Here is a 13,857-nt window from a genome sequence, read left to right as displayed (position 1 = left end):
GAATCTAGATTTCCAGCTTACCGTAGTAGCTATGGCCGTTGAGGAGTCTCTGGGATGTTTCCTCTCTGGTTGGTTCTAGATTCCGAATCTTATTCGTAGGCTTGCTCTGCGCTGACCGTAGTCCTCTCGTCTAGTTTCACCGTAGTGGAACGTTGAAAGTTGCTGCAGGGCTTCGTAGTAGCAAAGATTCGCAGTGGTCCGCTGATCCTTCGATCTTCAATGATGCGCGTACGCCGAAATCGTAATTTCGTTTTCACTGAAGCGAATGGATCCTGGCAGTGGATCGCCAAAATGTCACGTAATTTTTAAGTAATTACACGACTGTTGATTTTTTAGTATAATCTTTATTCTTTAGACTCAGAGTTTTTATTACAAAGTATCAATATTGTGACTGAATTGGAATTAGAAATAGAACCGGATTGAAATTAGAAATAGAACTGTCTAAACGGTCTCGTACCATCAAAGAAGAAAGCTCGGTGTGGGTGTTCCCTTTGGAACTCAGAACGCGGATTCGTTGTCCACACTTTTTGGTGGAAAAGTGAGGGTAACGATCCGCGATGCCCATTGGTAAATGAATTAGGTAGTAAAGACAAGGAGAGCTAGATATGGCTCGTGGGCATCCTTGTTTATGGGAAAAGTTTTATCTTGCCAGGCACCCGCTTTCTCCGTATTAGGTAAGAGTCGAGTGCAACAAACATAAGGACCATCTGTAAACCGAAAATGTTTAAGTGAAGAAAACTGAAACTGAACAGATTCGGTTTATGTCGTCTTCTTAGGCCTGCTGCGAGTTACTAGAACAATGGATAGGTCTTGGCGTCCGGACTAAGTGGAATTTTACAAGGACCGTCACATCTGGCGTACCACATGGCAAAAGGAAAGTTGGTACGTGACAAATGCCTGGAACGGAGGAGCGTAAGGTTGCTAATTCAATATCAGGCTAATGGTTAGCGTGGAACGATAATCTGGTCGCGATGCGCCGGCAAAGTATTAAACGCATCGCTAAATAATTCGAGAAAAGAGCGAAAGGCTGTAACGATGGCGAGGCGCGGCGGCAAGATATTTTCTCTGCATCGCTATTCGATCCATGGCTGGGATCTCTTTCGGGATAGGGAATTCCTCGAGCGTCATCCGTCGATTATCGGTTGATTTTCGATCGAGAAGCGCTGCTGGTGAAATAAAACCGAAGCTTAATATAGAGATGCCATTGTGGTGCGTGGTATCGCGGCTGTAAAAGACGAAGACGGATAACGACCAACCGACGTAAATACGCTGCTGGCTCGCCATCTCTATAGGCAGGTATTATCTACACGGACCGTTTAAACCTCCTATATAAAACACGTATTCGTATTTCTTCCTATGGGAACCGGGACCGTCACGCGATACACGAAACTCTGTATATCCCGTAAACGGTTTTATAACCCAAAGTTGAAGGTATGCTCTTACTACAAGCGAGCATAACGTCGTGCTTGTAAAACGCCGCTAACTCATCCCCGTGACCGCGCGCGGAATTTCAAAACTTGTTGTTCTTGTCTGTGCGATTGCGACTCTGGCCGAGGAATTTTTGTTCCGAGGTAACGCGACGTCTCCATCGATCTCCAACTTTTCCCAACCACAAGATTACCGTTTTCATCGATCGTGCAATTTTATTTACGACAGGACGTGATACGCGAACCTAATTTGTCATCGACGTATACTCTGTCGTAAATTCGAGAATCTGGACCAATGATACCCATGGGGAAACGCGAAACACACGGATGCTGATTGTGAGATTGTCGAGAAAGTAGATTAATTCTCGTAGTTAGTCGGACATAGCTCGTTGCCTCGAATTGCAATTTACCGGAACCTATAATTGACTAATCCTTCGTTCCTCGTAACTTGAACTTGCTTAATTTAATTGTCACTATGTAATTCTCACTTGCAAGTTGTACTTTGAGAAGTTCGTCTACGCTTCCTAGGAATTTAGCCAGGTCGACAAACAAAAACAAGAATGTAAAAAGCTTGGAAGAAAGAACATCGTTTCACTACACATCGGATACTCCACGATACGATTCTCTCTATAAATTTATGAAACGTATGAAAACGTATATGGCTCCTTAAGTAGACAGCTATAGGAGGAGATCGATTCTGATCCATCTATGTTTGAACCAACGAGTTACGAATTTATTTGTTTATTTATTTATTTATTTACGAATTACAGACGACTTTCTTTGTGACTACCCGAGCCAAAGTTCACTCTCGTGATACTTTACAATCTTCTACGAAAAATTTCACGAGCCAACGCCTTATTTCCTGTAGATGGACAATCGTAAAATCTTTATCACAATTTAATCCTTTTAGGGAGTTTCTAGGCCTCGCAATAGTACCTACTGATATACGATCTCACTGAATGTTCCGCGTCGTTTCGAGACGTGCAATAAAAATTCAGTCCGAAGGATGTCGGTTGAAACGAGACATTAGTCTTTGATCGCGTTTCGATGTTTACCCCATATTCAGGAAACTCTGGGGTACATTTCAGGGTAGACGCGATGAAATTTTCATCAGACTCGTCAGTAAACGTAACATCGGAGGAAATATTTTTTTGCTGAAAGGCAGGCCAATGCCTACTGACGTACATATGTAAATCCTATTGTAGGATTTTTTTATTTATTTAGAAATATTAGAATTTATGGTTTCCAATAATTTCTATCCTATATATGTTAATTTCATTGATCGATAGATCTATTCGCAATGGATCAAATAGGAAACATTATTTAACGTAAACTAAATACAGTAATGTGCTATAACTAATACAACTAAATAATTAATTCACAACTCTCGTCACCATGTTTCCAACGCTTTCTCTCATGCGGAACATCCTCTTCGACAACGCTGACAACACTCTGACTTCTCAACTCACGACTGCCTGTTAATTCGTTTTTCTCCCTTAAGCATCCCTTTGTCTTTTCTCATAGCCCCACCACGTACGTGTTCCGCAACCGTCCGCGGCCATGGTCACGTAAGCCCTTTTCCCGCCTAACTATTCGACTGAAGAATCGACGACATATTGATGGGCCGCTCGGTCCATTGAAGTTTCCAGACCCTTTTGGCCTGTCGGCACTTAGGCTTTCTCGCAACATTATTTATAGTTCACCCGATATTTCTTAGACAATCTATCCACGATACTACGCTATTCTGGTAATTTCACGGATAATTTGTGCAGGGCTGTATTCGACTAGTCGAATCAGCTATTACAAACGAATGGCATAATAGCAGCAACATCTAATAACAGGTACTGCGATTGGATATTGTTTCGTTCACTCGCGGAGTGACGCGATCGCGAGGGAGCACATCAACGGCAGTCGTAAATTACCGTTACGATTAGACAATCGACACTGCGAAATGATCGATCTCCTATTTCGGTTAGGATAATAGAGATAATTAAATTGAATATGACACTGATATAACAAATTATAAGTTACAGTTTATTCCAACAACTTTGTGACGAATATAGTTAGACTGGTGCGTACGTATAAGTAAAGTAAGTGACTGATGTAAAGGTGGAAACCCGGTCAAAGGCGTTGACCGTTCGAAAGATGGAGAATTGTTGAAGTGATCGCCACTTCTAAGAAAACTCTAAATCTGGTCTTCGGTTTTCTCAAGCGCTAAGGTCATCGATAGCGCATAGACAAAAGAATGCGTCGATGACAGACTATAAGCGATACACGTGCGACGTTGGCTTCAGGGTCCTTTTAGTCTCAGGGTAACATTGCTAGCGTGAGGATCTGGACCAGCTTACATTGTATTCCACACTTTGTACTTTAATATTCACAATAAATATATACTTACAATACCTTACAATTTACCCACGCGTTTCTTTAATTCCACATACACCGAATAACCTTAACAAGAATCAGTGCCGTTCGGTGATGATGCTGTGGCGGAGGAAAGCTAAGGATGGGTGTGTCTCGCGCACGGAACCATCGGATTTGTTGCTGACAATTTTGGCTAGGGAAGTGAGGGCAATAAAAATTGCTTCTGATTGGATGATAGACGGCTGGTGGACCAGGAAGGGCCTTAGCCGCCCTCGAGAGAAAGTCGCTAACGGAAGATACTGAACGTGAGAGAAAGCACAGCAGTAGTAGTAGACAATAAACTATTCGGTGAAAGAATAAGGTCTGAAGGACCTAAAATAGAAAATGCCTGGGATTTATAGAGGGTACTTGAGACTATCGAGGGTACGCGGTAAAGATGTGAAGACATCTGGTTGCCATCCTGCCGGCGACGTGTGGCCCGACCTAGGCAGAGAGTCGGCCGACGTAACGGATATTGCTCTAACACAAGATAAATTTATCAGTGATTATCGATAAGCCATGTAGTTAATGCGGACGCATACGCTGCAATCTGCTCAGCGGCCTGTTTACCGTCGCTAATTGAAAGTAATGAAATTTATAACGGCGGCATAAAGTTTTACATGTTCTTTAGACGCGTACGAAGCGGAATACGCTGGGGCCATTCGTCGAGCCTCGCGATCCGCAAAAAGGAACAACCAACTTACCCATTCTATGAATATCCGTTAGTTACGCGCCGGCTTTTCATTCGATAACATTATTCCGTTGCAATGTTAACAAGTTGCTTCGAGCATGGTTGAAAAGGTACATTTTCATATTTAGGTTGACGAATTCATATTTTACAATGGCATTATTCGCGTTCATAACGCGTTTACGTACGCTTCCAACATAATGTCGTATCGTTCTTTGAAACTGCGTCTTGACACAATTTACCAACGCTACTAACTTGCAAAAAATGTTCTAATTTCGTCGATGCCGAATTAGTCATGAACAATGGAGACGTCGCGAGCGTCGCAACGAAAAAGCTTGTTCAGCGTGAGGATTATAACTGCAGCGGATATAACGTAAAGGGAAAAATTAACAAATGAAGGAACGTAGAATACATATACATACGTACAACGTCAGAGAAGGTGAGCGTTGCTCTCCAGTTGTCTCCGAAAGTAAAGCGGCTTCGCAAACAGAGATTAACAGGTTTGAGAAAAGTACGCTGAAAAGAAGCGAATGTAATTAAATTGAGAGACGTATCCAAAATTACGGAAGCGAACGGTAATTTAGTGAACGTCTTTGCGATCATTTCAACTCCAGTTCACTTCCCTTTCAAAGTGTCCGTTCGTCACAAACGGAATAAACGAATTTTAACGATACGTGTGAACGTCATCGTAGACAACAACGAGGATGTGACCGGAACAGGTGGCTCCGTTTACAGTAAGAAAATAGTTTTAATTATTCTTCGTTTTTCAACCGTTTCTCAATCAATGACAAATTAGGAACAGATTGCACGCTATAAAATTTCGCGCGTGCTACGTCTGAGCGTACACTGATTCTATTTGTATCCCGTTTAAGTAAGCAAGTAATCGATAGCGGTTATCCTTCTCCGATCATAGTAACGTCGTTAAAAATAACCGGAGGTCAGTTGCGCGGCTGTGAAGCGTTTCTATTTAATTAGAGGGTTGATCAGTTTAAAAAAAAATATCGTTGAATTCGAGTAGTAGCAAAACATAGGGAGTCGTAACATTTAACGTATCCTAATAATAGTGTGCTCGACAAAGTAGAATCAAACACGTACGTAGTCAGACCGGCGAACGCTGAAATATCTATACGCCTGGTCAAGTATAATAAAAGCGTACGTAGCCAGGTATCTGTGTCAAAGGGAAAGCGAAATATATAGATGGATTAATGTCACTCTACGTGCTTTCGAATTAATATAATAAATTTAAAATTTCGTGAAATATCCTCTCTCGTTATTTATTACAATGCTATAACCGCTCGTGATTGAACGCACTTGTCGTTGGTTTTGAAAATGCAGAGAGAAAGTAAAACATTGTCGCTGCAGGTTTCCAGAGTAAAAGCAACACCACGTAGATCTATCTTTATTTTCTGTACATCTTCCGTGAAGGGCAGCAACGCTCATTCGCCGTGAAACTCCATTGTATTTGCAGCTGCACCAGAAACACATACAATGGTTTCTCGGCAGTGGTATCTACTGCAAGCTGAGTGGGTTAGGTTGCAAGCGATGTTGAAACTACCGCAGTTTCAACGGGAGACCCCGACTTACATCTACAGTGAACCATATTGTGCATGAGAGAATGCGACACAGAGAAAAGATTCGATCGTTGATCGACCAAATGCCAAAGCATTAATGCTAACTGCTGATTAACTCTATTGAGCAATTCGGAAGCAATCGTGTGACTGATTGACAAGACATTTATTCTAGAGAGATAGAATGCGTTGAGAATCGAAAGGCAATGAATAAAGAGATTCGTTTCGTAACGAAGCTCGTTTACCTCGACGACTGAATCAATGAAAATAATTTGCAAGCGGAGCACGTGAAAACGCAAAGTGCAATTTACGGTCTAAACAGTTTTCTCTGCTATCTAGCATCAGCTTTGCAGTAAAATTATACAGCTGCCTTTATAAAATTACACGAGGGTGGATGGAGATTCTTCTTCCAGGAGAATGGAAGCAGAGTCGATTGCAAGAGGGTAAAGCTGTGCAGCCGCGAAATTCCTTATCCGACTCGATAACAGTTTCCCTTTTTCCATTGACTTCTAACGCGCAATGTCTATCTTCGCCCTTGTAAAATACATTCGACGAATGGTAAATTTAAACGTAAAAATAGCCTGAGAGGCGTTCTTTCATTTTACTTGGTCCGTAATCCTTGGAAATGTCTAGAGAGTAACTCGAAACGTTTTCTAAACGCTTTTTTACTCTCCTCTCGAGAAGCAAATGCGAAACTAGAAATAAGTCAGCTTTCAGCGGGAAACCGATTTTTATTCGGCGCATTGGAACACATATCCGGCCCCAGGAGTGTGCCAACAGTTTCCATTTCAGAATAAGTCAGAGGAAAGTCGCCTTTCAACGAGGCCGTTTGTAACGAGACAAAGGGACGTTTATTCGCCGCTACCGGAACTCGGTGTCTCCTTACGAATTACTTTCGCGTCGGGAATCGATTTCCAATCGCCCGCGGCCAGGATCTCCGCTGTTGACTCGGCACGAACCAGATAAGATGGGACACTCGCGAGAAAGAAAGAGTACAAGGAAGAAGATAGGAGGATTTGCCGAGTCGAAAAGTGGAAAATGGACTGCCCGGCCTCGGGCTCTCTCGAGCCCACGGTGGTAAATATTCCAAGATCTGGCTTCGAGCCGCTGTTTTCTCGAGGAAAATTGAGGACTTGTACACACGCTGCCCTGGTAACGCGAGACGCGATACGCCGCTATTGTTCTTAATCTGCTCCACTCAAATTGCAAGGATAAAAGTTTTGAAAAGGTACACGGCCGAAATGTAAATTCATCGAGCTTTCGAATAGGAGCATGGATAAAAGGAGACGTGGAAAATAAAGGATGGAAAAGTTTCGTGGCTCTCGGAGCGGAAAATCGCTAGCTTCCGAATCGAAGAACACCAAAAGACGGAAATTTTAACAATGTCAGGATGAAGCAAGCATTTTAAAATTAGTTTGGATTAATTCTCCTGTTCTCGCGTAGCGTTAGAATGTCAAAGACAGGATTGTACATTTGCCAAAGGCATCGATACATGACACGGGGCGATGATTGTCCATTGCGATTTTATGTATCGAAAGAACCGATTCGATGGCTAACATACCTTTCATCTACTTCGAACTGTGCTTCGATTTCAAGGAGGTAAGGCTGTAGATTCGAGACGAAAGAGATGAAGATGTGTAACGGCGGAGGAAGGGAAATACAGGAAGAGAAAGAGATAAGAAGCTCTGACGACTCGCAAAGTGAAAAATGGACAAAGTGACTTCGCATTTAAAAGAATCCAACAAAAGTGGATCCTCGGACAACTTTCGTGGTAACATGAGTTTCAATTTTCCTAATGGACCAAGAGCTAACCTCCTTAACAATTATAGCGACGAGGAAACTCGATGTCACTAACGACAATGTCACTGCAATCTCGAGCCGCTTCAAAGTCACAAACAAAAATCTGCCTAAAAATATTTTTTTAAAGCGAATTTATTCCATCGATTCGTATCGATCGACACGAATACCCTTTAAATCGATTGGAGTAAACTACAAAGAAAGTAAGCTTTAACGAAGATGAAACGCGTCGAGTGTGCTACAGATGAAAAAGTAAAGCTATAAAAAATAAAATGAAACGAATGTTAAAATTGCAGACCATTGGATGTCTTAATTAAAAAGGAGGGCCCCCATCTCTCGACGCCATCAAACTTGAATCGGTGTTTTCCTTACGTTTAGGAGGAAGTGAATTAATAAAAACCAACGATCAAGTAGAATTCCTAAGCAAAGGTTCTCGAGATTAAACGCGTGCCGCTTCATCTAATGAATCAGTTACGTGCACTGTCAAATCATACAAAAATAATGTATACGCAATTATTTATCGTGTATGTATATAAAAATTGAAAGATAAAAAAAATAGGTACAAAAATTGGCGAGAAATAAAACGAAATAGAAATAAACGATTCGCGTACAATTTGAAAACAGTTACGCGAAGCGAAACAAGAGAGCGTGCCGCGAGGATCTAATCGAAACAAGCAGCATGGGACTTTTAAAAAATGCACCGCTGCAATCTGTTTAATGGATTCGGTAGCTTGATCCGTACTTGGTCGAGTAATTGAGATCGTATGAAAAATATTTGTTTTCAAAGTAAGCTCTCATTAATCTCAAAGTTGATATAATACGTCACCCAGTGAATAGATCGAATCCTTGGCTAATTGAGTAAATAACAAACGCGAACGGCTATTGTCGAGACTGAATTTCAAAGCAAAAGAAAGTGAGCGAAGTAGCAATTTAAGAAAACTGTGAATCAAGCTAACGAGCGAAGACGAATATCGATTTGGCGCGGAATTTAAAAACTACGTGATAATTAGGTGTCGATCTTCCAATACTCTGTCCTAATCCTTCTTTTGCGATCTTTCATATGCAAAATAGAAATTCTACTTTAAGATTAATCGTTATCACAGCAAACAGAAATCTTACAACGTGGAAATTACGCGCGAATATTAAAACAGACAGGCGACACTTGCGTGAATTACGACTATGCCACCGATAATAATGCGAACGAAGTGGTTATTAATAATGACAGGCTACATCAAGCTTCATCTCGCGATGGCTTCGATGGATCGATGTTGTCGAACAGTAAAGTCGGATAAATCTAAGATCGGATTGCGGATTACGGAGACAAGTACCATAGAATTGTACCGTCTTAGTCAAAAGTTTGACGCACAGGTATTAATATCTATCGTTGTTTGAAAAAGGTCCATTAATTTCAATAATTTACAGACCATTTGATCGCAACGTTCGTACGCGTTAGAAACGGTGCAAGACGTCTATCAAATGATAGGATGATAGCGAGGTTTCCGCTCGAAATTCCAACGGTCTCTCGAAATTTCTAATCCGTGGGAATGTAATTCGGAGAATCGTACGGCAAGGATTAGATTTGATTATCTTCGCTCCAAAGATAGATAACCGTTATTAATTATAGTCATCGTGGAGGTCTTTATCGCGGCATTCGGTGGATTCTATAGCTCGTTCGCCAAACACCTGCGATATTTCGTAGACGGATTGTACCGCTCGAGGATTTCGCAAACCGCCCCATTGGCACTGCCAGTGAAGCATGTTGCTGACCCACGTATCGACCACCAGGGGCTTCCCCAATCCCCGCCGCTTCGGCCGCTACGAACGGGGTAGATTTCTGCACAAGACACGCTTCTCTGCACACGCTCCACCCCGCTCGATTCTCGACACCGATATTCCTTCGTCCTCGCTCGTCCACCGCCTGTTTACATCGTTCTTCTCTCGACACCAGTACCACGTATCTGTTTGCGCGGACGTAAACCACCGACCCATAGCCTCGTTCCCCTTGCGTTTCTATTCCTTCGTTGCTTTTGAAAATAACGCGATATGTTTCTTCAACCGTTTTTTCAATTTTCCCGAAGATAATTAAAAACACGAGAGTTTTTCTCACCGATATGTAAAGCAGAGAATTTAAAACGTTTGCTTTTATTCTGCCCGTATAAACGTCATTCTCCATGATGCGTGTAACAAGAACACGAGTAGTCTGATTTGAACAAATTTTGCAGCACCACTGTCTCGCCGCGGTGAAGTTTTATACGCTGCGATTTTCGCGGATCCGTTACTGTCAGCTCTTCCCTCTAGCGTACGCAGTGTATCATAAATCCCGAAATGCGCTCCTAGTAGGAGATTTTGAAATAAAATATTTCCGACAAGTAAATTTTCTTAGGAAGCAAAATAGAATAAAGGGGATAAAATCAAATTTGCGAACTATCGCAATTTCTCTTTTCCATAAAATTGTTATTTATACGACGATTATAAAGCGATCAGCACTGGCGTTAGCACGTGTATTGTTGTTAATTTCGCGGCCGATATCTTTCTGTTAATTCGTAGCAAACGACTGATTAATTGGCAAATTGATCGATTCGATCGATCGTTTCATCGACTGGCTTTGGATCATGGCGTCGCTCGGTACGAGTAATTTTTGTTAATTAAATAAATTCTCTGGGATTAATAGACGCTTTCAATCGACGATGCTAATGAGACCGATTAAAATATTTTTGGCATTAAAATCCATCGCTTTGAAAGCGTTTTGGAATTCAGCCAAAGCAAACGTAAACGTTATCGTTAAATTTCAGAGATGATCTTCGATGATTAAAAATTTGTTTATGACAGTTTATCCGGTTCCTGTTTACGAGATAAATCACGACGAAATAATATACATTTATATATATATATATGATATATTCGTTTTAGATTCTTTCGAGAATCTCGAGAGAAACTTCATTAAAGGGTCGAATCGTTAGTTTTATCGTGGTGCACGTGAAAACACGATATTCACAGATAGACAGTGATACGTAGAGATAAACGACCACGCGAGAATTATTGAACAACGTGTGTAATGAAACTCTCTTTCTTCGTGATTCAACTCCTTGACGCGCGAGCACTCGAGAGCTGTCGCGACTGGCGGAAGTATCGAAGTTCGATACGTGGATGAATTGCAGCTCCGTTGTCGCTGCGAGCACCCTCTTGTCTCGCACGTGAAACGATTGTCAGCGGCAGTCGAGCGTTAATCAGTCTTCAATTTGTCGCCACCGTAATTACGCTACGTGTTCGTGAACATTCACAGGCGATCGTGTTGTAGAATTCTCATGATGCGATCTCGTGAAACCCGTAAACCTGTTTCTACAGCGCGTAAATCCTACTATCGTTACGAACAATCTCCGTTATTAATATCGATCAACCAATTACAGTTTAAACATATGGCTATAGTTGCACCATACGTGTATAACGTTGAATTTACACGGATATTCTGAATACGAGCGAAAAGAGAAAAAGCTTTAAACGCCATGTTCCACTTTTAAGTAACGTGTCGGGAGATTAGCGAAAGGTACGTTCCAGTTGTATCTTTAAAATCCTCGGTTAAACAGCGATCGTCCGCCTCCCTACGGTACAAAGCGTGAAACACGGCCAAGTTCTCGAGAAGATACGTTCTCGATTAACCTCTAAATTAAGATTTACTGAGAAAATCCCATGGACCTTTCCTTTTGTCGGCTGTATTTTTTTATTTTTTCTACCGACGAGAGAGATCTCGAGATGTACAATAGTAATAGCTAGCCGGAAGTAAATTTACGAGGACGTTTCTTCGAAAAGAAGCAACGGTGAACGGTGGTTGGTCGCGTGCGAACGTGTCCCGTCTGAGTATCCCCGGGGAAGTAGCTCTGCAAGGAGACCAGGAGGATTCGCGGAGAGTACACGAATACGTTCTTCGTTTTCCAGCATGGTCACCCGAGGGAGTTCAGTAAACGCGGCAGGATTATCCGTAGCGGCAGTAGCCTGGTGGTTGCAACGAGCTCGAACGAGGATCGAAGAAAGAGAAAGAGAACACTCCGGGGGCACAGCTACTCCAGACGGTTAGCAAGAAATTAATTCCCGTTTAATGCAGTCCCTGGTTAGCATTGCAAATCTCTGCCGGGCCAGAGCACCCGCGGCTTTTCCCGCTTTTCCCTCAGGGTCTCTCATTTTCCTTCGTCTTTCGCACTGTCTGCTTGTCTGTCTGCCTCGCTGCCTCCACGTCTATCTGCCCGAGCCACCGCTTCACCTACAACCACTTTTCCTTCTTTCTGCGTATTAGGCAAATTTCCTTCAATTCGTGCTTCGTTCTTTGTTCGAATTTCCACGGTTTCGGCTTCCACCGCGAAGCTTCCGACCTGCTTCAGAAACAAGCCCGGATTTACTTGTTTAGAATCGTTCGTTGTACTGTCAATGAAAATAAAATTCGATTTGCCGGAGGTATTTTTTTAAAAGAGGCTGCTTGATTCTTACGGCTGGGCGCGAACCGTTCTATCGAACCGCAGAGAAATATACAATCGAGTCGATCGGTTCTTTCGCTAATTACATTCCGTTCGTTGAACGAACAAGTTGAATTAAAACATTCTTCGACACGTTATTAAAAATAATATTGGTTTTCAATATTCAAAGTTTGAAGTTGGCTGATTAAACATTCCTATCCACATGCCAATTAGATTCGTAGCTAAATTAAGACGGGATATCTTTCGTTTGTTAGTCGTTATAAATCTTACGGGGCAGCGAAAAAGGAGAATTCGGGCTACTTAGCTTCCATAAGGAAAGAGAACCTTCCGTTACTGAATTCCTAAGAACACTTTGAATACATTAATACCGACGGCTTTAAAAGGAACCTCAGTTATTATCATTGATTATACTCGTAACTTTCGAGTTAAGCTCGCAATCTCCGTTGTAAAATAAGCTCCGTCTTAAACGCTTTGATCAAAGGCTGCGAAGCTTTGCGAAATATACTAAAGTCTGCTAATCGAAAGATAAAAAATAGCAAAGGGAAAGACCGTAAAGAAGAGACTATAGCGTACACAAGTAAAAGAAAGACGTTAACGACGACTTTTAAAATTAAAAATTTTTCCGCCGGGATTAAATGAAAATAGATATCTACGGGATTACGAATTCGAGAGTAATGATCGATTTTATCGTTAATAATAAAAATTTCTTCGCGCGTTGTTAAAAAATAATCTTTTCAATCGCTTCCTACGAAATATACAATACGCTGCTGATATTAATCCCGTTTAGTTCTAGAGTAAAATCGTTGCGTTAATACACTTCTCTTACAGGATCGTGGAAATGGCTCTTTGAATTATCACAGATTCTATGCTTGTCGTGTATTTCTACTATACGGTCAAGCAAATGATGTTCGACGATGCATTGTGCACGTTGGTTGAATCTGCATAAAAACCAAATTACATAAGCGTGCCGATTTCCTAGCACTTCTCGTCACACACGGCGTTAACATTGAATTTTAGCTACGCACTTTACGCAAATCATTCATAATATTTCTGCGAATCGAGTTGCTCACAAATTAATCGCTTCCATTGAATGCACGACACTCGTTCATTTTCGTACAAAATCATTTCAACCATCATTTTCGACCGTCTATGTTTTATTGACGGTTCGTGTTGGTAAATTATACGCCAGCAGAGAGCCGTGAAAGAGAAAATAAAACGAGCCAATAGAAAGAGAAATAAAATAAGATACTATATCGGCCGGGACACTTGAATAAAGAGGACGTTCATCGAATGAATTCATTTATAATGTATGGATCTGTGATCGAATATGAATATTAAAAAAGAATGGTCATAAATTTTTTTTTATCCACTACCAAGTTTCTAGCGAAATATTCACAAATTGTATAGTGATTTATCGCTATTCATCGTTATTATATTACGGTATCGTATCATATTTGTTGAAATTTCTATTCTATCAGAGGTGAATAGCTGATCGCTCTGACAATTTT

The 13,857-nt window shown here is 41.4% G+C and overlaps 1 long non-coding RNA gene across 2 annotated transcripts in view; it reads left to right on the top strand.

Annotated features, from left to right (window-relative positions):
- LOC132906081 (uncharacterized) overlaps window positions 1-13,857 on the top strand; it is a 124,814-nt gene that overhangs the window by 19,870 nt on the left and 91,087 nt on the right. The window contains exon 2 of one of the 2 annotated variants that reach the window (XR_009657936.1): window positions 11,817-11,950. The exons of the other annotated variant lie outside the window; for it this stretch is intronic. This is a non-coding gene — a long non-coding RNA (uncharacterized LOC132906081). The remainder of the gene's footprint in view (window positions 1-11,816; window positions 11,951-13,857) is intronic. 2 annotated transcript variants of the gene reach the window in all.

The sequence above is a fragment of the Bombus pascuorum genome, chromosome 4, assembly GCF_905332965.1.
Source record: "Bombus pascuorum chromosome 4, iyBomPasc1.1, whole genome shotgun sequence".
NCBI lineage: Eukaryota > Metazoa > Arthropoda > Insecta > Hymenoptera > Apidae > Bombus > Bombus pascuorum.
This window is presented reverse-complemented; position numbering and strand designations above follow the sequence as displayed.